General features: G+C 37.3%; 1 protein-coding gene across 1 annotated transcript in view; it reads left to right on the forward strand.

The window, feature by feature from the left end:
* Rit2 (Ras like without CAAX 2) overlaps window positions 1–26,972 on the forward strand; it is a 341,614-nt gene that overhangs the window by 197,327 nt on the left and 117,315 nt on the right. The window lies entirely within an intron of this gene.

Raw genomic sequence — 26,972 nt, forward strand, 5'->3', positions numbered from 1 at the left:
AAGGCTGCTCCCCCCAGGGGGAGGTGATCAAAGAGCCTGCAACTGAGTTCATGCCAGAGAGAGCCCTTGTTCCCCTTACTAGGGTGCCCGCTTGGATACTGAGTTTATGAGCTACATCTGAGCTGGGGTTTTAAGTCCTCAATGCATTGTCCTTGGTTGGGTTATCATTCTCTTCAGGGCTCCCAGGGCTCAGGATTTTTGGCTCTGTTGGTCTCCTTTTGGAGCTCCTGTCCCCTCTAGGTCTTTCTATCTTCCCCTTCTTTCATAGGGTTCCCTGCATTCTGCCCAAAGTTTGGCTATGTGTTCAGCCTCTGCTTTGATACCTCAATCAGTAGAGTCTCAAGTGTACAACAAGGACATTTGCTCAAGCATATGCATAGCAGCTCTATTTGTAATAGCCGGAATCTGGAAACAACCTAGATATCCCCCAAAGGAGGAATAGATACAGAAACTGTGGTACATTTACACAATGGAATACTACTCAGATATTAAAAACAAGGAAATCATGAAGTTTGCAGGCAAATGGTAGGAACTAGAAAGGATCATCTTGAGTGTGGTAACACAGAAGTAGAAAGACATACATGGTATATACTCAGTTATAAGTGGATATTAGCCATATTATATAGGATAAACATACTCCTAAAGAAGTTATAACAACATGGAAGACCCTAGGGAAGATGCTCAATCCTCATTCAGAAGAACAAATGGGATAGACATTGGAAGCAGAAGAAGATAGGGAACAGGGCAGGAACCTACTACAGAGGGCCTCTGAAAGCCTAGAGTTTTGGTTTTGGTTTTTCAGAAGTATCTTGAGTTTAAGGGTTTGAATTCTTTTGAAGGTCAAGAGGACACAATCAGTTCCAAGAGGAGAAAAAATAAACAAGGGATACATCTCAAAGGCTCAGGCAATATGGAGAGAACTTTCACAGAATGCTATTGTACTCATTAATTTACAGCATACTGGGAGTGGAGAACAAGGTTTAATTGGAAATTGATATGTTAATGCTTTGATTTCGAACCTTTATGCTTCTATAACTCTAAGGAACAAATTCCTATTATCTATAAGTTCCCTAATAATAGAGGCTTAGTCATAGCTCCTGAGTAGACAGAGACTTAGTTCTGAAGGGTGACATAGTTCAGTGTTAGAGCATTTGCCCAGCACATGTAAGGACCTAAGTTCATTCTTAGCACTACACATATGCACACATAAATAAAGCTTTTAATGTGCCTGGTGTAAATTTAATGTCCTCACATGCCCTGAGAATTGGAATTTAGGACGAGCCAACTGTCTACATATAAGAAAATGTTTAAAAACATAACACAGTGCTGTAGCAAAGATTTTTGGCATCTGGTACTGATGGAAGTTGAAGAGAGTCATTTATTACGCAACTTAGGAAACTTAAGAGACCACTTTGAAAATGGAAAATCTAGAGAATTGCTAATACATAGTGTGAATTTGGTTTCCGAATTCACATACATGATTGTATGTCATTTGACTCCACAATCATTTTTGGTGTTCTCTCCAACTATGTTCACAAATGTGCTTTGTGTAGATTCAAAGCAGTTCCTGATTCTCGGCCTTAAATATCAGGCTGCGCAATTGAAAAGAAGATTAACAAGAGCAAATCCCCATAGGAACTCAGATCTCAGCCTCTTAAACAGGATTACTTTTTCTGAAGCAGCCAGATAGTCTAAGAAAAGGCCATTTTTTTTTCCTTTTCTAAGCTGTAGTTTAAGAATCTGTGTAATCCATTAGGCTTCAATTAAGCTAGTATTAAAATATATTAACTCATGAGAATTTCTTATTCACAGTAAGTTTAGCTCTCGGCTGGATTTTAAAAAATATTCATTTAAGATCAGAAAAGAGGAACTACACATACAAAAGAGGAGCCTATGGTGCATATGGAAAATGTTCTTCATGAACCAGTGTTCCAGGCGAAGGGTGCTTCAGAGTTTAGAGTTATACCGAGGATTGGAGGACAAATAGGAGGTGAGTCCTCATCTGCTAGATAGATTTCCTACTGACAGTGTTATTTTTAGGGAAGTTTTAGACTTTCAGAGTAATTGAATAGTTTCCACATATATTCACCACCCCTATTCATTGCATCCTTCACTGTCCATATCTCTAGTCAGGTGGAGATTTGTTAGAATCGTTGAACTGACAATGGCCCATTGTTAGCCAACCTCCATCAATTATATTTGTATCAAGACTTGCTGATATGCTCTGTGTATCAATGTATAGTAACAAGTATCTACCACTAAGGTGTCATACTGAAAACCCTCTGGGCTCCACTTCTTGCTGTCACTGAACATCATCCTGTCTCCGGTTTCGCCTGCGCTAGAATCCATACATTGTAATCAAACTGTTCACCATGAAGCTTTTCCTAGCAGCCTTTTCTCTCAGGAACACACACTTACATATTCTCCATGTCTCTTCATAGCCTGATAGCTCTTTTATATTTAGTGCTGAATAAAATTCCATTGACAGAATGTAGCAGAATTTGCCTCTGAACCTACGGAAAGCTATCTTAGTTGCTTTCAGATTTGACAGCTATGGATATAACTGTTGTAAGCAGCTGCTGGCTGATTCTGCACACTGGGGAGTGTTTGTATGACCCATGGAGGTAAAGCCCAGAGAAGTTCAGTGTTTTTGGTAACTTGCACGTCATAATTGTTTTCATGTTTGCTGAAAGTGAACGGCTATGTAACAGTTCAATGAAAGGATGTGAACATGTGGATGATCTCAAGTATCACCAAGTGTTATGTTTAACATGCAAAGCAGTAACGACTTCCATGGTAAGAAATGGCAAGAGAAAGAACTGAAAAGGCCAGGACTGCTATTCAGCTCTGCCTCGGTAGTGAGATTGCCCAAATGTAAATTTTGTTGCTATGAAGAACTCTTTTGTTCAGTGAACAAATAATAATTTTTTAAGACTATGTATGTCTGTTAGAGAAAGCCTGTCCTTTACCCAGAAGGCTCTTCCAAATATTTCCTCTGACTATATACTGAACAATTCTTCATACAACTTTTGTTAATATAAATTTTTCACTGTGTTTATTCCCAGCAATTTAGCATCCATCTTGTAATTATACAGAGGGCAGTTATTTATACTCAGGATAGCCGTGTTTAGACAAGATTATAAAACAGAGCTGAGTTATCATTATGCTTTAAATTTTATTTGGTCTTTCACATTTCACAGCTGTGCTAGTTAGCTTTAACTGTCAATGTACCCAGTCTAAAAACATCTGGGAAGAGAGTTTCAACTGGGGAATTATTGAAATTAGGCTAACCTGTGAGCATTTCTGTAAAAGGCTGTTTTGATTGTAAATTGACTCAGACCATGTGGGCAGAACCATTTCCTATGCTGTTTGTTGTTGGGATCTTTTATTGCTGCAACAAAAATGAAAGTAGAATAGCAACACAGATGAATATTATCATAATTAATGAACCAAAAATTCAAGGTTACATTAATGTCTTGATCATTATATAGTAAATGTTTAAGGGGTTAAAACTTTGGAACTTTTTTTTGACTCAAAATCAATCTAGCTTCTTTCTTCCATGCCTCTGTCTTTCCTTTCCATTTAAATGTCAACAAGACTATTTCTTGCCAATAAGCCTCAAACTGTCCACTAAGTATTATTAAATGAATATTTCTGTGATATAATCAAAAAATTCTTATTATTGATTATATATTGCATGCTATTGATGCGTTTTACATACTTTAAAGGAGTGTTCTGCTTAAAGATATCTGCAATAATATGACAAGAAAATTTCCAAATAGAGAATGCTTACTTCTTTATAAAGAGCACAAAGAATTGGAAGATGAACTAGTTACAAAACTATTTCATATGCTGAAACTTCTCAGGACTAACACCTGTCCTAAGGGTACGTCACTGACCGTGCTAACTAAATCGTCTGGAATGGTGCACCACCCCTAAAAATATACAGTGTTTAATGACTAGAAGAGTCTGGCTATGAGAACTGCACTCATCCAAGACTTTCTCAGAGGCCTTGATAAAAGGATAAAGGAAATGTTAGTACTTCATCGTGATCCAGGAGCAGACACAGCAAGGTCCAGTATGGACCTGGAGTCAAGATCTTGGAGGAGTCAAGATTGTAGTTATTGTGGATCGAACTCTTTGAGCTGTGGCACTCAGTCCTAAGGCAGCTGTGTCTGAGGTATTCTGTGTTCTCTTTGTCACCACTGTCTGACTCGGCTCTCTCTCAGATGATCTCAGGGGTTCCCCACCCACCCTTCTGCAAATTGTAGGTAAGAAGTGTGCTTCGTAGTGAACTTGCTTGGCCTAAGTTATCAGGGTATGAACAACCTCCCGGTCCCAGCTTTTGCTTTTGTCTTATTTCTCATCTCTTGTCCTTCCCCTCAACAGCTCATCATTTCAGTATCCTTATTCTTATTAGCCAATTGGCCTTTGGGAGGACATGGAAGTATCTTTTGAGGTGCATGTCTTTATGGAAAACAGAGCAAATTCAAGGCACAGGACAATTCTATCAGAGATCCTCTTCTTTGTGAGAATATTCAGTGTGGTGGGGCATAACCACAATAGAAACTGTGATTCCATCTGCATTATTTGGTCCACTTGCTGTCAACACACATGCCTGCTTATGTTCCAGGAGTTCAGCTGTGTGTGTTTATCTTCTGTAATTATACGTATAAATGTTTCATGGCAGTATACATTTTTAAAAGGAAGCTTGTCAGTAATGTGTCCATCACGGATGATTTTCTTTCTAGCTTTAAGGCATGTTTGCTATTCACCAGCCTGTTAAAAATGAAACATGACTGACTTTGCAGCAGTACTGCCAACCAGCACCTTCACTCAGGTTACAGCTTCATGGATTAAAATTTTCAGGAACATAGGTCTCCAACCATGAGAAATATGTTAAGAAATGAAATGTCTTGATAAAATACTATCAATAATGTTTTTGCTTTAATCTTCTGAAAAAAAAATGAAGATAGGGACATTCATTATCATTCAAATGGTATGTATTAATTTAAACATAACAGAAACACTTGGCTACAATATTGTCCGTCACGTTAAAATTTATTTTAATTCTTTAAAATTTAATTCTACAAAATACTTTTGGAGAGATTTTATATATACAGAAACTAGGTTAGATCACAAAAAGTCTGTAAGGGTCTCCTGTCTACACCCATAGTTTCATCTGCTACAGTGTTCCACACCATAGTGGTCCCATGTTACAGCTGCTGAACATCAGTTCTTGAAACACTATTATCACCCAAGAGCGCAATTTACATTAAAACTCACTCTTGCTGGTTGTATACTGTCAGTTTTGGCCCATGTTTAATGATAAATATTCAGCACAGTGGTGTCACACAGAATAATATCCATGCATTAAAAGTCCTCTGTGTTCTTCCTCTTTATTCCTCTTTCTCTAGCTTCTGTCAGTCATGGATCTCCGTGTCTAGTTACTTTTTCCAGCACTCCATGTAATCGGAACTATGTTGTATGTAGCCTTCTGTCAATAAGTCTTTATTAGCAGATGTGTTACTCTAAGTCTTTAGTTACTTTAATAGCTCATTTTTAAATGCCCAATAATATTCTCTTGTTGGGTTTAGTTAAAGACAGTATTATTGCTTTTGGGTTTAGGTAACTGCACATTAAATTTCTATAAATATGCATTTCTAAGTTTTTGTGTGGATATAAGTGTTCAGTTTAGTTGAGATAATGCCAGTTTACTTAATTGAAGAAGTATATGGTGAGGATGTATTAAGTCTATTTTTTTAAATGTCTTAGGTCCTGTAAGGAATTGCCAGAGTAAATCATCAGTGCTTAACTCCTTGCATCTCTATCTCTTTCATCAAAGAAAATCGTTCTTTGCATATTCTCACCAGCATTTGCTATTGTCAGTAGTTAGAATATGTAAATGGCAGTATTTCATTGATAGTCTGAAGTCATCTCATGAAGTCTGTTTAACACATTTGCTTTATTGGCAATAGATGTCTTTTACTGAGGTGGCTGCTCAGCGTCCGATGCTTTGATTTTATTCGGGTTACTAATTTTTTATTGCCGAGTTTTCAAAATCCTTTAGCAAATCTTGCAAACGTGTTCTGTCACTAGTAGATTACTCGTCCTGTTCTCGTGGCTCGCCTTTCTTTGGGTGGTTTACTGTTTTGCTGTCGTTTTTCAAGTCCACGTTGTCACTAATCTACTTGCAGTTGTTCTTTCTACCACAACCCTCGGTGTTGTCATCACTACACCCTCGGTTACTTAGGTGTTCTCCCAAACCGGCTTACTTTCTAAAAATTGTATACATTTGTTACATTTTGTCCATGTTCCATTTTGAATTAATTCTGTGAAAGGTACAAGGTATATTCTAGATTCATTTTGGGGTGTGAGGTTATGGGTTTCTGTTTTCTCCACATAGTTTGTTCAAAAGATGTTCTTTGCTTCATGGCCTGGCATGTTTGTCAAAGATCAACCAACTTCACCTATATACATTGATCTTTGGCCTCTCAATCCTGGTCCATTGATCTGTTTGCCTGATCATCTGTTGATACCTTATTGCATTAATTACTCTAGCTTTATAATATATTGTTTCTGAAATTGGGTAATGTTAACTCCCCTGAGTTTTTTCCTTCTTGGATGTTGAACTGGCTATTTAGGTCTTTTACCTTTTCATATATAAACTCTCCCTATATAAGTTTATTGACACCTTAAAAAAAAACTTGCAGAGATTTTAATTAGTATTAGACTGAATCTCTAGATTTATTTGAGAAGATCCTCATCTTGACAATTTTGGATTTTCAGGGCATGAGCATAGAATGACTGCCATTATATTACTTTTTTGTGTGCATTTTATTAGTTATGTTTTTTCTAATATAGATATTATACATATTTTGTTATATTCATGCCAAGATTTTGTTTTTTTATAAAATATTTATTTATTCTTTATTACAATTTATTCACTTTGTATCCCGGCTATATCCTCTCTTGTCTCCTCCCAATCTGACCCTCCCTCCCTCTTCTCCTCCTATGCCTCTCCCTTAGTCCACTGATAGGGGAGGTCCTCCTCCCCTACTATCTGACCCTAGCCTATCAGGTCTCATCAGGACTGGATGCATTGTCTTCCTCTGTGGCCTGACAAGGCTTCCTCATCCAGGGGTTGGTGACCAAAGAAAACAGAGACTGAGTTCAAGTCAGAGACAGTCCCTGCTCCCCTTAACTAGGGAAAGCACATTGAGACTGAGCTGCCTATGGGCTACATCTGAGCAGGGGATATAAATATTCCATGCCCCAAACTAAATTTATACTAAGGTTTTTCATTTAGAGACTGTTAATATAAATTGTAACAAGTTTGAAATTTCAAATGCCTCTTGCCACTTGTGTCCATTAGATGTTATGCTAACAGTTTTACTATAACTGATTCTAGTTCCCATTTTTATCATTTTGAAAAATTATTTAAGACTTTCTACATAGAAAAGCTTTCCTCAAGCAGAAAATTTTAATTTTTTTATTTTAGAATCTCATTATCATTCAGTTTCTTTGTGTCACGATGTATTAGCTAAGATGTTCAGTGTGATGTTGAATACTGGAGAGAAAGAGAGAGTATGTCTCATCTCTGCCAGGTTCTTGATCATTGTCAAAATCTTCAAGTTTTCTACCTTAATAATATTATCTGGAGATTTGGAGGTTGATTGTTTTGTTTTGTTTTTTTTTTAATGGTTTGAGGAAGTTCCCTTCTAGATTTTCTGTGATTTTTTTTTTAAATAGTAATGGAGCATTTGTCAAATGCTTTTTTCCATTGTTAACAAATTGGAAATTTTTCATTTTATCAAAAAATGAGGTGTAGGCAATGATTTTGGCATTGTGGTGCTCTTGTAGAAAGAGTTGTAGAATGTGTGCTTTCATCCTCTACAGGAGACTATAAAAGATTGCTTAATTGTATCTGTCAAGATTCCCTATCATCTACCCGTGAACTGATCAGTGCTTGAATGCTTTCTGGTTTTAGAAGACCGTTGCTGATTTATTTTCTTTAAAATATGTGAGCATGTTCACAGTGGCTGCTCTTTGCATGTGTCAGAAGATTGTGTTCATGCGAGCGCACCTGTGTGCCAGCGCATGCATGGGTATGTGCGAGTGTGGGCAGGGGCTATCAGCTCGCGTTGTGTCATTCCTCAGGTGCTGCGCAGTGTGTTTTACTAGAACCTGAAGGTCTCCCTTTACACTAGGCTGTCTGAACAAATAAGCCCATGGAGCCCTCTTCTTCTACGTCTCTATCATTTAAATTACAACTGCACATGCAATTTTCAAATTCTGACATATTCTGGGGATCAAACTAAGGTTTGATCAGCCGCTTTGCTGACTGACCTGTCTCCTCAGCTAGCTGTAGACTGGTTCTTCTGAAGGGAACAGAAGATTGGGTCTGGCTGAGGAGTGTCAGTTTTATGGTCGTATCATGGCTTTGTTGGTTTTCTGTCTTAGTTTCTTGTTTTGGAGATTAATGATTTCTGACCTAGTTGTATTTTTATTTTTTATTTATATTAGGTCTTAGTGACTCTACTTTTTCTAGTTTCTTTTTTAAAATTAATTTATTTTTGTTAATTACAGTTTATTCACTTTGTATCCCGGTGTAGATTCCTCCCTTGTCCCCTCCCATGTCCCTCCCCCAATCTACCGATAGGAAAGGTACTCCTCTCCTTCCCTCTGACCCTAGCCTATCTGGTCTCATCAGCACTGTTTTCCTCTGTGGCCTGGTAAGGCTGCTCCCCCATCAGGGGGAGGTGATGAAAGAGCCAGCCACTGAGTTCATGTCAGAGACAGCCCCTGTCCTAGCTTCTTAAGGTAGAAAAATTTTTCATTGATTTTTAGAGACTTCTCTTTCTCTATTATGTTTGTCCAGGCTGCAAATACTTCTTGAAACACTGTGTTTTCTGTGTTCCATAATTTTCTTGTTTTACTCTATTCAGTTAATTTAATCTTCGGAAGTTACTTTGAAGTTAGTTTGTCCTCTCTTATTTCTCCTGCAACATATGTGCCACGCTGAACCAGCATGTCACACAGGCGGGGAGCATTGTAGATCACAGGGTTTGGAGTTGCTCCGGCCTCATGCACGTGAACACTAGTCAGTAGGGGTGAAGTTCTAGTTAGAGACAAGCTTGACTTTTCTATGTGCAGTTGGGATATGTAAGAACTATCTTTAGCAATAGGGCCTTATCTTTGGTTTGTGGGGAACAACCAGTAACCTTGACAAAAGCCTGGTTTGTCTGGGGGTTTCCATGGGCCTATTTATCACCCTGTATAACTCAAAACAGGCAGACATGGAATATATGTTTGATATGTGTTAATGCAGTTTTGAACCTAGGAAACAGGATTATACTCTCTGAATTCTTTTAATATGTAATTTGTTACACACCAGCTAAACTAGTGTACTAAATCTGTGTTGTGTCCATCCTAAGTGGGAGTCCTTGTAGTTGGTTGCCAGCATACTCAGTGTTCAAAAGCATCTGCTTACCATCTGCCAACTTTCCCAAACCTGGTCATCTATTATTTATCTGGACCTGTAGAGGCAGTTCTAACAGGTATCTGAGTTAAGTTATCTTGAACTAAGCAATGTTTTATTTCATCTACTTTTCAAACTCTTGGATAGAACTCATAAAATTATACACATATATTACTAGATATAAAAGCCTGATTCACAGAAATCTTTTTTTCCCCCGAAATGTGAATGTGTGCATGTGCATTTTCATAAGGGCAAATATAGTTATTCACTAAATGTTTTATTTTAAGTACTACTTCTCCATCAAAACCCACTGGTCTATGCTTTTTTCCTTGTTGGTTTTCAAGATAGGGTTTCTCTGTGCAGCTCTAGATGTCCTGGAACTCACTCTGTAGAGACGAGGCTAGCCTTGAACTCAGATATCCCTCCTGTGCTGGGATTAAACACTGCCAGGCCTGTGCTGTTTCTAATGGGCAGAATATCTGCTTAATTATAATTAGTCTTAATTACATTAAATCTTCTTTCTTCACAAATTTAAAATAAATTGTGGGACAAAATATTATTCTTAAGCAGACATATAAAATACTTTTTTACTAAAACATTGATTTACATCATAATTTTATCATGTATAAATGTTTTTGGTGTTTTCCTTGTCTTTCTAGAAATAACCTTGCATGGTCTATGACTTGTATTCCCTGTTCAGAACCCTTCCTGCTCTCACGCAGTGCAGTCTTCAAAGGGAGACATGACAGACCTGTCCTCCACGCTTTCCTGGATAATTTGTTGCTGTTCCATAGTAACTTATGGCGCAGCTAGATATCGTTGCTTTTCACACTTAGAAAACAGCCAGTTTTACTGCATGATAATCTACCTTCCTATCTTTCACCAGTGTTAAATTGCTTCATTGCATTAATGTTATGTACAAAAAAAAATTACATCAACACATGCTGTAAAAAAAATCTGGCAATCTATTTACACAGTAAGATTTCATTAAGTCAAGAAAATTAATAAAGCTCTGTGCTAGCTCTCTTTTCTGTAAGATTCAGAATAGTTTATATAACTTGTCGAGTTCTGGCCTGACCATTCTTTACCATAAAATCTTATTTTAAAAGCTGGCATTGGAATGTGTATGTTCCATAACAGAAAGAAGATAGTTAATAATTAGATCACACAACCAACATCTTCTTTTTTTTTTTGTTAATGGTCTGCTTTTCCTATACTCTTCTCAAGTATGTCATTATTTTTGCTGGTACGATTTAGTCGTATTTTTTGATTGTTATTAAGCTCATTCTATCGCTATTCTGCTTGCAGTGTAATCAGTAAAAATCTGTATAATATTCATCAGTCTGCTGTCTGGTTGTGATTTCTTGATGCTTTGAATGGGAAGTAAGTACTGTGAGCGGTAAAAATGGAAATGTGCTTGAAATTTATTTTCCCAAAACATGTACTTTGAATAGCAGCTTATCCTCAAAAAACACAGGCACCCTCTACTTGGAGTTAGAGTTATCTGGTTGGAGGGTGGCCTCTTCAGTCTCCATTTCCCCGCTAGTAGGGGTCTCCACTAGAGTTGCCCCAAAATTCTGCCAGAAGTCTACCTTGTCATATGTCTCCAGCCCCTCTCAAATATGCCCCAGGCCACAGTTTTTCTTCTCTCTGAAAGACCTTTGTCCTCCTCCCCCTTCTCCACTTTCTGTACATCAAATCTCCACCCTTATTTCCCTCTGCACTCCCTCTCTTATCCTGTTACCTCTCTTTGAGCACTTCCTCTGTCTTTTTTACTTCCCCTTCTCAGTAAGGATTCATGTACCTTCCCTTGGGCCCTCGTTACTTAGCTTCTTTGGTCTGTGAACTGTAGTGTGGTTATCCGGTACTGTATGGCTAATAACTACTTATAAGTGCGTACATGCCATGTGTGTCTCTTAGGGTCTGGGTTACATCACTCAGGATGATCTTTTCTAGTTCCATCTATTTGCCTCCAAATTTCATATTTCCTTGTTTTTAATAGCTGAGTAGTATTCTGTTGTGTAAATATAAAACACAACACTTTCTTTATCTAGTGTTTGGTTAAGAGACATATGGGTTGTTTACAGAATCTGGCTATTACAAATAAAGCTGCTATGAATATATCCTTGTTGTATGATAGATTATCTTTTGGGTGTATGCCCAGGAGTGCCATAGCTGGGTGTTGAAGTAGAGTTATTCCCAGTTTTCTGATAAATCTCCAGATTAATTTCCAAAGTGGTTGTACAAGTTTGCACTCCCACCGGCAATGGCAGGATTTTCCCCTTTCTCCACATCCTCCCTAGAATGTGCTGTTACTTGAGGTTCTTATCTTAGCCATTCAGACAGGTGTAAGATGAAATATCAGAGTAGTTTTGATTTTCATTTCTCTGCAGACTAATGATGCTGAGGATTTCTCTAAGTGCTTCTTGGCTATTCAAGATTCCTCTGCTGAAAATTCTGTTTAGATCTGTACCTTATTTTTAAATTTTGATCATTTGGTTTGTTGGTGTTTAATTTTTTGAGTTCTTTGTATATTTTGGATATTAGCCCTTTGTCAGATGTAGGGTTGGTGAAGATCCTTTCCCAGTCTGTAGGCTGCCATTTTGTTCTGTTAACAGTGTCCTTTGCCTTACATAAGCTTTTCAGTTTCAACAAGTCTCATTTGTTAATTGTTGCTCTTAGAGCCTGAGCTGTTAATATTCTGTTCAGAACATTGTCTCCTGTTTCAATGAGTTCAAGGTCCTTCCACACTTTCTCTTCCAATAGATTTAATCCCTCTGGTTTTATGTTAAGGTCCTTCATCCAGTTGGACTTGAGTTTAGTGAAGGGTTAAACATGGACTTATTTATCTACATTTTTCTACATGTAGACATCTAGTTAGACCAGCACCATTTGTTGAAGATGCTGTCTTTTTTTATTGTATGGTTTTTGGCTTTTTTTTTTTTTTGTCTAAAATCAAGTGTCCATTGATGTGTGGATTTATTTCTGGGTCTTCAATTCGATTCCATTTATTCACCAGTCTGTTTCTATGCCAGTACCATGAAGTTTTTATTTTGTTGCTCTGTAGTACAGTTTGAAATCAGGGATGGAGGTACCTTCAGAAGTTCTCTTATTGTATAGTTTTATTTTAGCTATTCTGGGTTTGTTTTCCTATATGAATTTGAGAATTGTTCTTTCAAGTTCTGTAAAGAATTGTGTTGGTATTTTGATGGGAATTGCATTGAATCTGTAGATTGCTTTTGGAAGGATGGCCATTTTTACTATGTTAATCCTACCAATCTATGAGCATGGGTTATCTTTCCATCTTCTGATTTCTTCTTCAACTTCTTTCTTCATTGACTTGAGATTCTTGTCATTCAGGTCTTTGACTTGCTCGGTTAGAGTTACACCAAGATACTTTATATTATTTGTGGTTATTGTGAAAGGTGTTGTTTCCCTAATTTCTCTCTCAGCCCTTTTATTGCTTGTATACCATTGGGCTACTTATGTGTCTGAGTTAATTTTGTATCCAGCCACTTTGCTGAACGTGTTTATCACTTGTAGACGTTCCCTAGCAGAATTTTTTGGGTCACTTATGTGTATTATTATATCATCTCTCAATAGCAATATTTTGACTTCTTCCTTTTCAATTTGTTTCTTCTTGGTCTCCTTAATGCTGTCATTGCTCTCACTAGGACTTCAAGCACTATATTGAAGTGGTATGGAGAGAGTGGGCAGCCCTGTTTTGTCCTTGATTTTAGTGGGATTGCTTTAATTTTCTCTCCGTTTTGCTTGGTGTTGACTATTAGTTTGTTATATTGCCTTTATTGTGTTTAGGTATGTATCATGTATCTCTAATTTCTCCAAGGCTTTAAACATGAGGGGGTGTTGGAGTTTGTTAAAAGCTTTGTCAGTATCTAATGAGATGATCTTGTGTTTTTTGTTTTTCAGTTTGTTTATATGATGGCTTACATTGGTGTGTTTTTGTATGTTGAACCATCCCTGCATCCCTGGGATGAAGCCTACTTGATCGTGGTAGATTATATTTTTGATGTTCTCCTGGGTTTGGTTTGCAAAGATTTTTATTGACTATTTTTTGCGTTAATGTTCATAAGGGAAATTCTCTTTTTTGTTGGGTCTTTGTGTGGTTTAGGTATTAGAGTAATTGTGGTGATGTTCCTTCTTTTTCTATTTTGAGGACTAGTTTGAGGTGGATTAGTTTTGAAAGTCTGGTAAAATTTTTCACTGAAACCATCTGGCCCTGGGCTTTTTTTTGTTTGGGAGACTTTTAATGACTACATCTCTTTCCTTATGGTTGTAAGTCTATTTAAATTGTTTATCTGATCTTGATTTAATATTGTTAAGTGATAATCACCAAGAAAATTCATTGATTTATTGAGATTTTCAAATGTTGTGGCATACAAGGTTTTGAAGTATGACCTAATGATTATTTGGATTTCCTCAGTGTCTGTTATTATGTCCCCCTTTTCACTTCTAATTTTGTTAATTTAAATACTCTCCCTCTGCGTTTTAGTTAGTTTGGCTAAGAGTTTGTCTATCTTGTTGATTTTCTCTAAGAATCAGCTTTTCATTTTTTTATTTTTTTATATTGTTCTCTTTGTTTCTAATTTATTGATTTCAGCCCTGAATTTGATTATTTCCTGCAGTCTACTCCTTTCAGATGAGCTGTTAAGTTGCCAGTATATGATTTCTCCAGTTTCCTTATGAAGGCACTTTCCTCTTTATGAAGAACTTTCCTCTTAGCAATGCTTTCATTGTGCTTCATAAGTTTGGGTATGAAAATATTCATTTTCAATGAATTTTAGGAAGTCTTTAATTTCTTTTTTTAATGGAAAGAAAGAGATGACTACAAACATACAGAATACCAAATAGATTGGACCAAAAAAGAAAAAAAACCCACTAAATATACAGAGCAAAGCAAAAATATTAGGAGCTACAAGGGTTAAGGGCCAAGTAACATATAAAAGCAGACTCATTAGAATTATACCAAACTTCTCAACAGAAACTTTGTAAGCCAGAAGGGACTGGACAGACTTCCTGCAGACCCTAGTATGTAGTTTTTGCTATATTTTACTATATTTTGCTATATTTTACTAGCAAAATAGTAATGGTAAAACTAACAAGATTACAGCTGTGTTATTTATTGTGTCTTCTCTATTGTATACTGAGTTGACTATTCTCTAATGAACTATTTCCTATATTACTTATGATTATTGCTTTATTAAGGATATAATAGAGTCTAAATTGTTATCTTTGAAATTAATTTACTTGCAAAGTAGCCCTTAGTTTCTGAGCTATTTGTTATTTTCATTGCCCATTTCTGGATTGTCAGTTAGTCTCATGACTACAGGACTCTTAATTATAGCTGCTATCTTATTTACGATGATGTATGAACAGAAGCAATTTTGTATCACTCTAGATTCTGCACAAATCTGGAATCTAATGACCGACAATTCATTCATGTTGGTGACCAGAGTCAGAGGAGATTTGAGGGAATTGTTAATATTAATCTCTGCATTTGGTTGAAAGGTAGTTATATTGCATAAGGTTATACTTATAGATGATGATAATCTATAGTGTATAGACATCCCAAGCCATGTTATCCAAGGGATGCTAGCTATCTTATTTGTTTTAGTGAGAAACCTTTGAAGCAGCTTGATACATAGTGTGAGTAAATCGAAGGGTATCTTTATTTATATCTACTGATTTCACTAAGACTGACCGGCCTCTTATCTAGAACTTTAGAAGTTCTTCTACCTTCTGTAATCATACTTCTATTCTATATTCAAGGCTATCAGTTTCATTTGTTCATCTGATAAGCTATGGATAATAGGAGGCTACTGGATTATTATATGAGAAAGCATAATGATACTGATGAAACTTTTTTTGCTGTTCAAATTAGCACTTTAACAGTGAGTGTAAGAATGAAACATTTGAGATTCAAAACATCTCTGGGTGATAGGTCTTAAGAGGTCTATGTTACATAAATAATGAAAATGAGGAAGAAGCTTTCTAGAGATCTATCAACATGGAAGTTACTTTTTAGGTTCCTTCATTCATCTTGGGATTATATACAGAGATTCCAGAAGTGAATTTAGATGTATGCCATTTTGAATTTCCACATGGATGATCTTAACTCTTGATATCAAGAAAATGAGAGAGAGAGAGAGAGAGAGAGAGAGTGATTTCCTTTGAGAGTCTGTGAGCTGCGCCAGAAGGTTATTCTTCAATGACAGGGTTCTGAGGGAAAGGACCAGCAGAGAAATAAGTAAAGAAGATAGAACAGTTTGGGATCAGAAGCTCTTACACAAGCTGATGGATCATGTAAGCAAGTTTATTAATAAATACAATATCTTTTTTAAAGTGTTTTTTTAAGTTTTATTTTTTTAATATTCGTTACAGTTTGTTAACTTTGTATCCCTGCTGTATCCCGCTCCGTCTTTCCCTCCCAATTCCACCCTCCCACCCTCAACTCCTCCCTGCCCCTTTCCAAGTCCTGATAGGGGAGAACCTCCTCCCCTTTCATCTGATACTGGTTTATCAGGTGTCTTCAGGACTGGCTGCTCTGTGGCCTAGCAGGGCTGCTCCTCCCTGGGGTGGGGGGAGGAAGTCTAAATAAAATATCTTATCTACAACTTAGATGGGCTAAATGGGACATCGTCAGCAGAAAGCCATCATAAAATGAGACAAGTGCAGCAGGAAACTCATCAAGTTATGCCACACAGGAGGGACACAGGACCAAGCACATAGGCCTTGTCTGTTGGGGCGGGGGGGGGGGACCAAGTTCCCAGGAACTGAAACCTTCTTCAAGGCCCTTTCTTCAGCTCCAGCCCAAACCTTGGCAAGTCTGCCCCTAGGCAAAGAGACAGAGCTAGGGTCCCTTTGTTCTTTCATCAGGCTCCAGGAAATGGCCTTGTATTAATCTGATTCTCCACAATGTTTTACCCTGTGATGAGCTATTTCCACAGATGACCGTTGGAGGAGATAAGCTCAAAAGTTGCACACATTCAAGAATCATCAGCTCCCAGAAGATACTGAGTACACGTAGGATTATTCTTATCTTTTTGAGAGTAGCCTGTGAAATCTCTGTGATGTCCGGTCTTCAAACTCACAGAAGTTTTAAGAGCATTTTCCTAAACAGCTATCACTTAAACTATGGCCACCCTTAATGCTGAGACATCCCCAGTTTTGTTTTATTTATAGGATTACATAGAGCTTCATCACCGTGAATGTTTTTAAGGTTGAATAACGCTCAGAACTTCCACAGTGCATTGCACTGTACCCAGTACAGCAAACATTTCTCTGCTAGAAAGAAGATTCATCGTTTTAGAAATGCCATTTGACACCCCTGAGATTCTGTTTAGAAAATACATGGTCTTTGAGGTCCATTTTTTTTTTTTGAAGTAGTACTTATATTAAGTAGAAAAATCAGCCATTGGATAGGGAAACTTGGGAGATCACTCAAGATTTGAATACAGCGTTCTCCTCTATGTAGGCGTTGAATCACAAAGTGTTACATTGAAGTACTTATTTACATATTCACAAAGTCACCTATTCTGAAAATAACATTGTGCCTTCCCACTGAGAGAAAAGATTTGTTATTCCTCTCATATATTAGATAAAGCAAGCAAGAAAGAAGAAACCTGAAGCCTTCACCTGCAGTAAGCAATCTGCAGCAGCACTGTCTGGAATCCGGCTCCCGCTGTGACTGTAATGTCCAATTTCTCAGGCAGAGGATTTACACATGAGGGATGATGATGTTTGGGAAGGAAATTAACATAGCCATAGACGGAACAAATGCAGAGTACCTCAAATTAACTACAGAGCAATTACAACGACATTGTGTGCTGTACAACAGCCCATTAAGCAGTATTAGATCACTACTTTCTTCTGTTTCTGGCTTATTATCAGGGACAAAACTAATTTTAAGCAGCATTTTGTGCAGCATTGAGAACATCAGGTTTGCCTGGCATTCTGAAATTTATTTAGAAAAACAAACAGATTCATACACGTACATACATGCATGCCTCACCCATAAGTACATGAACAAATGCATACATATACCTTCATGTGCAAGAATGCACATACACATAAGCACATCTATACACACTTCTGTACACATTCATATGTGCACATTTGCATAGACATTTACACATGCAAACACATGCATAAAGCTATTCATGCAGTGTTTCAGTTTTCATTGTACCTCTTTAATTATAAATTTTTATTCATGTAATACAGGGCACTTATTACATGTTAACTTAATAACATGTAATTATAAATTTTATATATGCATTAAAAGGCTATTATACTTAGATATTGAATTTATTAATATAAATTTAAAATGTACCAATACATACTTTGACATATGGTCATATCACATATCTAAATATTCTTTCCGTTCTGCTTTGCTTTTCCTTTTAAAAATTAAATTATTTGAGATTTTTATATAATTACATTATTTTTCCCTTTCTTTTTTTTCCTTCCAACCCTTTCCCACGTACTCCTCATTCAAATTCATGCACTCTTATTTTAATTGCTGTCACACACACACACACACACACACACACACACACACACACACACACATACCCAAACACAAACGCACTCTCACACACACTCCTAGATATGTAACTACAACCTGCTTTGCCTTTATCTATAATGTTACTTATAAGTGTGTGCCTTCAGGGCTGGTCCTTTGATATTGGATAGTCACTTGGTGTGCTGTTCCCTGGAAAGTTCTCTTGGACACATGGAGACTGTTACAGAAACCCCAAATGATAAAAAAAAAAACAAAAACGTGGAGTTGTAGAGTGCAGACCCAACGACACGTGTACCAGACAACTCTGGAACTCAGTCTCAAATGATAGATCTACAAGACAATGTAACTCCTGGACCTACATCTCAGACTCTTTGCAGAAGGGGGGACAGAAAGGCTGTAAGAATCATAGGAATGAGAATTTTGCTAAGAGAGAGTGTTTCCTAGCAATGCCAAATGATGCATCTAGGAAGTCTCACCAACACGGCTGCCCAAACATGATCTGAACGAAGATGACATCAGTAGTTCTGCTAGTATAGACGCAGGAAAGCATCCAAGACCTCAGCACTAGACAGTGAGCCACAGGCAACTTAGGGGGGTCGAAAACAGGAAGCATAGTCTCCCCATATTTGCTTTTTATCCAGTCAGGGTTTCATTTACCTTATTCTGTAGCACAGGCTTTCCTAGGACTCACTATGTTACAATAATTGGTCTCAAACTTGTAGAGATTCTCCTATTTCAAACTCATGATGGAATTATAAGCATGTGTCATCATGTTAGGCTTTATACTGTATACTTTTCTTTAAAAATCATAGAGGTTCTTTTTAAACAAGAAGACCTCATGCCATAAAATTCTTTACTATCACATTGCCTGTGGATAGTCTCGGGCACTCTTTAATTTCATTTAAAAATACTACATGAAAATCAAACTTGTAGCTTTTCCTTGTGGCAAGAAGGAAGCGGTATCTTTGGAATAATATGATAGGAAAATACTTAGGCTTAAATGAACCGTATGCTTTCAGATATCCCATTCTTATGTCTAAAATACTGTTAGAGTTTTAATATAGCTATCTCTAATTTAATTACCATCCCTATCCATTATTTCAAGATATATTTTGAGTCGTGACTATTATACAGCCTGGGCCTTGGTAAACTCTAAATCTAATGGGCCATCATGGACATGCCATTGTAGGTTTGGAGACAAAGTTATAGAGGAGCAAAATGGCCTATCTTTCTAGCCTCACTTAATTGAGTATGCTACTTAGATCTGAGCTGAGATTTCAGGAAAGAGATGGCATCGTTAAGGAAAAGGGTACAAGGAGCTGAACAATCAGAGGGTAACTTGAAGAATTTCAAGTTATATTTTGGGACAGTGCACAGCATAGAGGGTAGAAGGAAGCTCATTGACCAACACAGTGATAGCCAGTATTATAAACATCCCTGAAGTAGATCTCAATGTCTGATTATGCAACTTGCTGATATGTGTATATGTACGTACACATATCACACAGACCTGCACACTATCTACATAAACAGACACTCGTGTAGCGATATCTGCATGTGTATATGCCTGTGACTATATATTTTGTACATATATATATATATATATACACACTGATAAATAAGCATTTTTGCATAATTATTTCCTTACATGTGGTCAGCATGTAAATCAGAACTTGCTATGTGGTAGCAGTTAAAATTTATTCATTTAAGAAAAATTTATAGTAACAAGAAAAAAAGAGTTACCATCATAGAGGTAACGATAGAAATACAATAATATTTGCTATTTCAGTGTCATCTCAGAGAGCATAGATCTCTGAGGTCAAACTCAAAGTAAGAACAAAGCATTAGTACCAACCTAAATGAGCACTAAATCATGTTAACTCTGTCTATATGCAGCTATATCCCCTCTCTTCTATGTTGTCTGAGTTGTCTTTATGTTTTTAGTAATTTATCAATTTTATTTTATTTTATTTTTTTTTGGCTTCAAAAATTTCTATCTCTGTCATAGAAAGTAGGCCTCTCACACTTATATTTTCTGTCAGAAGTGAAAGAGAAGATGCAGAGGTTGCTCATTTCTTGGGTGCCTTGACAAAGGCCCCTAAGACAATCTGTAAAAGAAAAAAGAACATTGTAAACTCGAAGACATTTCCTCCATGGTTAGAGTTCCAAATATTTCTTTAATACAGTGCGTTGTCCACCTAAGGAATGTGAGCTTTGAAACTATGAGCTGGGTACTTCAAAGGGCTTGCATTTTCTTGTACTATTGCCAGAAATGACAGGATGTTATGAAAACTCAGTGTCTGAATTCTCTAAGACTGTCCCTTTGATGTTATAATGCATGTGATGCAGCTAACTTACCTAGGTATGATCGTTTGTAACCAGGATTTAAATACGGTTTGTTAAAAGCACATCTTCATATTTTCACTTGACAATGCCATACCACTATTACTCAATACAAAAATCTATTTAAATATATAATCTCTGTCATTTCTCAAAAATACCTACTTACACAGGTTTTCCAGGATGTCTTATAACCATCACAATGTTTAGTAATATTGCCACTTGAGCTTTTCTCTTTCTCTCTTCACTTTGTAATTATAGTTATCATAATGGTGGAAACCAAGGATAGCAAAGAGTCATGAAATTGAAAACAAACTTAAGACCTCATTTTTCTTCTACCTCAACTGTTCTCTTATATCCTCCCCAAAACATACTTACAAGAATGTGCTTTCAACAAATCTTTGAAACATTCTTTCAAAATGTCATATGTTATGTCTGATTTCAAAATGGATTCTGATTGTTAGAATACATGACAAGAGTACCTGTGGTGGGGCTAGAAGACCTAACATGCAGTCTTGGCTGTCTTGCAGAAAAGTGTATCAGTAGCCTCATTTCTTGGGCATCTGACTTTATGCTAACTACAAAATGTTGTGCAAGGTCGTTCCCAGCTTTAAACTTTTTGATCCAAATATGATTTAGTAACTAATGAACTCTTTTTGCTTTTCAACTTGATCCTCAGCCATCTGTTGGTGCATCGAGAGGAGCACAGGTTTAGGGAACCCTTGCCCAAATGGCTGTGTCCTAAAGTTCATTATGGTTAAGCTAGGATCAAACCCTTCCTATAATGCCTTTTCCTTCTTTTCATGGTTTTTTTAAATACACCCAGTAGAGTCAATCTGCATTGTCTCCTTAGAACTCTGTTGATACTGAGTTAGCAAGATCACTCTCTCTTCACCAAAAGGAAGGATAGAAACACACACACACACACTTATGTTCACAATCACACAGACATACATTCAAATGTACACACACAGATGTTAAGATTATGTAGGTGGAAGCAGCTGAAGAAAACCAAAAACTGTGGACTCAGAAATACTATATTTTACTTTTCCCTGTTTTTGAAACTAACAAAAGGACTAATAAAACAATACTGTTGTCTAGCTGTACACTTTTTACAAGACTTCTTAAACAGGAGTCTAAGGAGCAATGGAACTGCACGTCACCATCTTCATTTCTACATAGTTGAAGATCTCATTCACAGAGAAATAAAAGCATCAGCCACAAGTGTAACATGCTTCACTAAAACATAATGGTATGTCGAGGACAGTACCTTTTATAAGTCTTCTCATTAAAACATCACAAGGGCCCCTTGATACAGGCATACTACCTTTAATAGAAGTATAGAAAGGAAGAAACTCAGAGCATCAGGGGAATTACTTTTTATGTCCAAAGAAGAAAGTCAAACTTTGAAACAAAATGGAAGACAAGACTATTTGTCAGTTTCCTAAAAGGGCAAAATGCTGTACCAAAACAGCATAGAGAAGAAAAAGTTTGAGACAAGGTAAGAATTTAAATGGAAAAGACTGTGAAGAGGTATCAGGCAGTAGGGCATGGCAACGGCCATGAAAGGAAAAAACAAGTGTGGGACATTTTAGGTTGTGTTTCTTGGGTACCAATCATGGTGGAACATTGATGATTGTGTTCAAGCATGTTTTAGAGCCAACCTATGTGATCAAATTCAATACAGGCAGCCTAGGAATAGTCAGCTTGATATCAGAGGAATAGATTACTGGCTGTGGAGCACAATTCTCTGGCACTATACTGTGCTTTTCTATATTCCTTGCAAATGATAACTCACATCTTCTTTCTTTTTTCCAGTCATGGGTATATATGAAAATTCATATCACCAGATAAGTGAATTCTCCAGCAAAAATTTCTCTTTCAAATATTTTCATGAGTCATGGCATAGCATGGTGGAGATTCTGAGACCAGAACCCCATATCAAGGAGAATTGCATTGCAGATTAAAATGAAAAAAAAAAATGACACCTCTACCATCACAAAGCTACTGCAATGAGGTAGGCACATACCCTGATAAAACTGAGTGTCCAACCAAATCTTTGTTTTCAGTTAAAACCTAATGTTTCAGTTCTGAGTTTGAACAAGTTTAAAAGTTTCTTCTGTTGTGCACATTTTTATTTTGGTCACACACAGATGTTACTTGTGTTTATATGAAACAGTTTGTTTAAAACATGGCTCCCAAAGAACCTACAATCATACATATTAAAACAGAACGAAATTTCTTTAACGGAGATCTCAATTAAATGACAATATTAAGCAGGCTACTACAGGAGTCCATTAAAGATTTAGTTACCTTCTGTGGTGAACATTAAGAAGCTATTACTCAAATTCTACTTAAAGTGTTAAAAGGAATTAAAATGTGTAAGAAAGGCCATTACACATCTTGAGCTGATTTTTCTAATGAAAGCTTAGCAGCTGATAGATTGTTTAAGCATCTCTGAGGTTTCAGTTTTATACTCAATAATTCAGAGACAGAGTGGGGTTATGTTGATTCCTAATTTGCACTCATCCTGAGAGAGGAATGAAGTATGATGGAGAATAGCCTGTATCTCTCATTCTGCATCTAATGTGTTCTCTAAGGAAAACACAACAGTCACCAGAGAGAAAGTGGCACTGAGTTCACCTGGGATCAGTGCACTGTCCATTGCGTTCTCCGTTGCTGACACTCGTTGCACAGTACCATGAAATCTTATCCTATTTTGCCACATTGCCAAGGGTAAAGAATTTAACTTTCTTACATTATCTTTGAAGACTTGTCCCCTCATTTCTGTTAAAGAGCTATGGCCGGGAGGTAGGGCTCTGTACTTTTAATTCTGAAGAAAGAGAGAGAGAGAGAGAGAGAGAGAGAGAGAGAGAGAAAGAAAGTAAGAAAGAAAAGAAAGAAAGCTTGTTATGCAGACTTTTTTTTATCTCTGCTTTCCTTATCTTGAATATTATGTTTGCTCAATGGAAGAGCAGTGTTCTTTCTCTTTAATGGGATTTCAATGTTTTTAAATTAAAACATCATCAGGGAATAACTAGAAGAAGATCAAAATAATGGAAAATCTCTATAAGTGTAAGAAAACTACAAAAAAGCTTATTGAAGATATTGGAACATACTGTGTAGGATGAATATATTCCCTGACTTGTTTCTGTGTTTCTTATTATTTTCATCTCGCACAGACAGCTACTGGAAAGACCAGACTTTCTCTCTTACTACTGGAATCCAGGAATACAAACTTTATACATACTAATGCATTGAAAATATAGACTTTAAATATACTTGTTTTGGTGACAGAAGTCTTTCTTTGGATAGCCCTTCCCACCAGCAGCTGAATAATACTTATATTCCATAACAAAGAAAAACACATTGAATACTATGGACAGCTCAGTGCCCAGAATAGAGAACCTTGAAGTTGGCTCAAGACACCTCAAGATCAAGTTCTCATCACAAAGGAAATTTATTTGTCCTAGAGGGACAGAGGCCAAGGGAACAAGAGACAAGGACAGAAGATAGAGGGTGAAGTAGAAGGGAACAGTGATATTTGTCCAGAAGAGACAAAGAACTGCCTCTGGATAGATGTGGCACATAGATAAATTGCAGTTTAGAAAGAAAAAAGGGAAGACTCTAGTTAGAAGGAGGTGTTTAATTTTAATTGGACATGATAATTAGATGAGCCAAAGGGGACTTTTTGATTGCTGGACTTCAATGCTTTGATCGTTTGACCTTGGTAGTAAGCCTCAGGAGCAGAAAATGGCCACATAAAAGAAAAGACCTTGGCGGGTAGCTTTAGGAGTGTAATCTAATGGTTTTTAGCAAGGCAGAGGAAATGGAGGAGAAGCCTGCTTTTGGATCACTTTCCCCCAGCTGGGTTACCTTGTCAGGACTCAACAGAGGAGGATATATTAAATATTGCTAGAACTTGAATGGCCAGGGTGAATTTGTAAGGGGGGGCTCCCCTTTTAAGAGGAGGGAGAAAGCAAGAGGGTGGGAGAGTATGAACAGGAGAAGAGGAGGGAGGGGCCCCTGATCAGAATATAAAAATGAATAATTTTATTAAAAAAATAAAAGCAACATGCTGCAATAAATAAATAAATAAATAAACAAATAAATAGATATTATTGAGTTGTATGGGTTTAGTTACTTAACATACAGCACTGTTTTTTTTCTTTTTTTTTTTTACACTTTATTCACTTTGTATCCTCCCCATAAGCACCTCCCTCCTCCCCTCCCATCCCACCCTCCCTCACCCTTCTTCACGCATGCCCCTCCCCAAGTCCATTGATAGGGGTGGTCCTCCTCTCCTTCCTTCTGATCTTAGTCTATCAGATCACATTAGGAGTGGCTGCATTGCCATGTTCTGTGGCCTGGTAAGGCTGCTCCCCCATCAGGAGGAGGTGATCAAAGAGCAGGCCAATCAGATTATGTCAGAGGCAGTCCCTGTTCCCATTACTATGGAACCCACTTAGACACTAAACTGCCATGGATTACATCTGCACAGGGGTTCTAGGTTATCTCTATGCCTGGTACTTGGTTGGAGTATGGGTCTCTGGGAAGACCCCTGTGTTCAAATTTTCTGGTTCTGTTGCTCTCCTTGGGGTTTCCTGTCCTCTCCATAACCTACTATTTCCCACTTCTTACATAAGATTCCATGCACACTGCCCAACACTTGTCCTTAAAGTCTCAGCATCTGCTTTGATAGTCTGCAGGGCAGAGTCTTTCAGAGGCCCTCTGTGGCAGGTTCCTAGGTTGTTTCCTGCTTTCTCCTTCTTCTGATGTCCATTCTCTTTGCCTTTTGGGATGGGAATTGAGCGTTTTAGTCAGGGTCCTCTCTCTTGATTAGTTTCTTTAGATGTACAAATTTTAGTAGGTTTATCCTATAAGTCTATATGAGTGAATATATACCCTGTGTGTCTTTCTGCTTCTGGGACAGCTCACTCAGGATGATCCTTTCTAGGTTCCACCATTTACCTGCGAATTTCATGATTTCCTTATTTTTCATTGCAGAGTAATACTCCATTGTGTAGATGTACCACAATTTCTGCATCCATTCTTCAGTTGAGGGGCATCTGGGCTGTTTCCAGCTTCTGGCTATTACAAATAAGGCTGCTACAAACATGGTTGAGCAAAAGTCCTTATTGTGTACTTGAGCCTCTTTTGGATATATGCCTAGGAGTGGTATGGCTGGATCTTGAGGAAGCGCTATTCTTATTTGTCTGAGAAAGTGCCAAATTGTTATCCAGAGTGGTTGTACAAGTTTACATTCCCACCAGCAGTGGAGGAGGGTTCCCCTTTCTCCACAACCTCTCCAACATGTATTGTCTCCTGAGTTTTTCATCTTGGCCATTTTGATGGGTGTAAGGTGAAATTTCAGGGTTGTTTTGATTTGCATTTCCCTGATGGCTAATGAGGTTGAGCATTTCTTTAAGTGTTTCTCTGCCATTCGAAATTCCTCTACAGAGAATTCTCTGTTTAGCTCTATTCACCATTTTTTTAATTGGATTACTTGGTTTGCTGCTTTTCAGCTTCTCTAGTTCTTTATATATGCTAGATATTAGACCTCTGTCAGATAAAGGGTTAGTGAAGATTCTTTTCCAATCTGTAGGCAGTCGTTTTGTTTTGATGACGGTGTCCTTTACTTTACAGAAGCTTTTCAGTTTCATGAGGTCCCATTTATTGATTGTTGATCTTAGAGCCTGTGCTGTTGGTGTTCTGTTCAGGAAGTTGTCCCCTGTGCCAATGAGTTCTAGGGTATTCCCCACTTTTTTTCTAGCCGATTTAATGTGTCTGGTTTTGTGTTGAGGTCTTTGATCCATTTTTGGACTTCATTTTTGTACAGGGTGATAAGTACAAATCTATTTTCATTTTTCTACATGTAGACATCCAGTTGGACCTCACCATTTATTGAAGATGCTATCTTTTTTCCATTGTATGATTTTGGCATCTTTGTTAAAAATCAGGTGTCCATAAGTGTGTGGGTTTATTTCTGGGTCTTCTGTTCGATTCCATTGATCCACCATTCTGTTTCTATGCCAGTACCATGCAGTTTTTATAACTGTTGCTCTATAGTACAGCTTGAGATCAGGGATGGAGATACCTCCAGAAGATCTTTTATTGTAGAGGATTGTTTTTAGCAATTCTCGGTTTCTTGTTATTCCATATGAAGTTGAGAATTTTTCTTTCCAGGTCTGTAAAGAATTGTGTTGGCAATTTGATGGGAAATGCATTGAATCTGTAGATTGCTTTTGGTAAAATGGCCATTTTTACTATGTTAATCCTGCCAAGCCATGAGCATGGGAGATCTTTCCATCTTCTCATATCTTCCTCTAATTCTTTCTTCAGAGACTTGAAATTTTTTTCATACAAGTTTTTGACTTGCTTGGTTAGAGTTATACCAAGGTACTTTATGTCATTTGTGGCTATTGTGAATGGTGTTGTTTCCCTAATTTCTTTCTCAGCCCTTTTGTCTTTTGTGTACAGGAGTGCTACTGATTTTTTTGAGTTAATTTTGTATCCGGCCACTTTGCTGAAGGTGTTTATCAGCTGTAGGAGTTCCCTGGTAGAGTTTTTGGGGTCACTCATATATACTATCATATCATCTGCAAATAG

Source organism: Psammomys obesus, unplaced genomic scaffold (genome assembly GCF_907164565.1).
Source record: "Psammomys obesus unplaced genomic scaffold, mPsaObe1.curated_primary_1811, whole genome shotgun sequence".
Taxonomy (NCBI): Eukaryota; Metazoa; Chordata; class Mammalia; order Rodentia; family Muridae; genus Psammomys; species Psammomys obesus.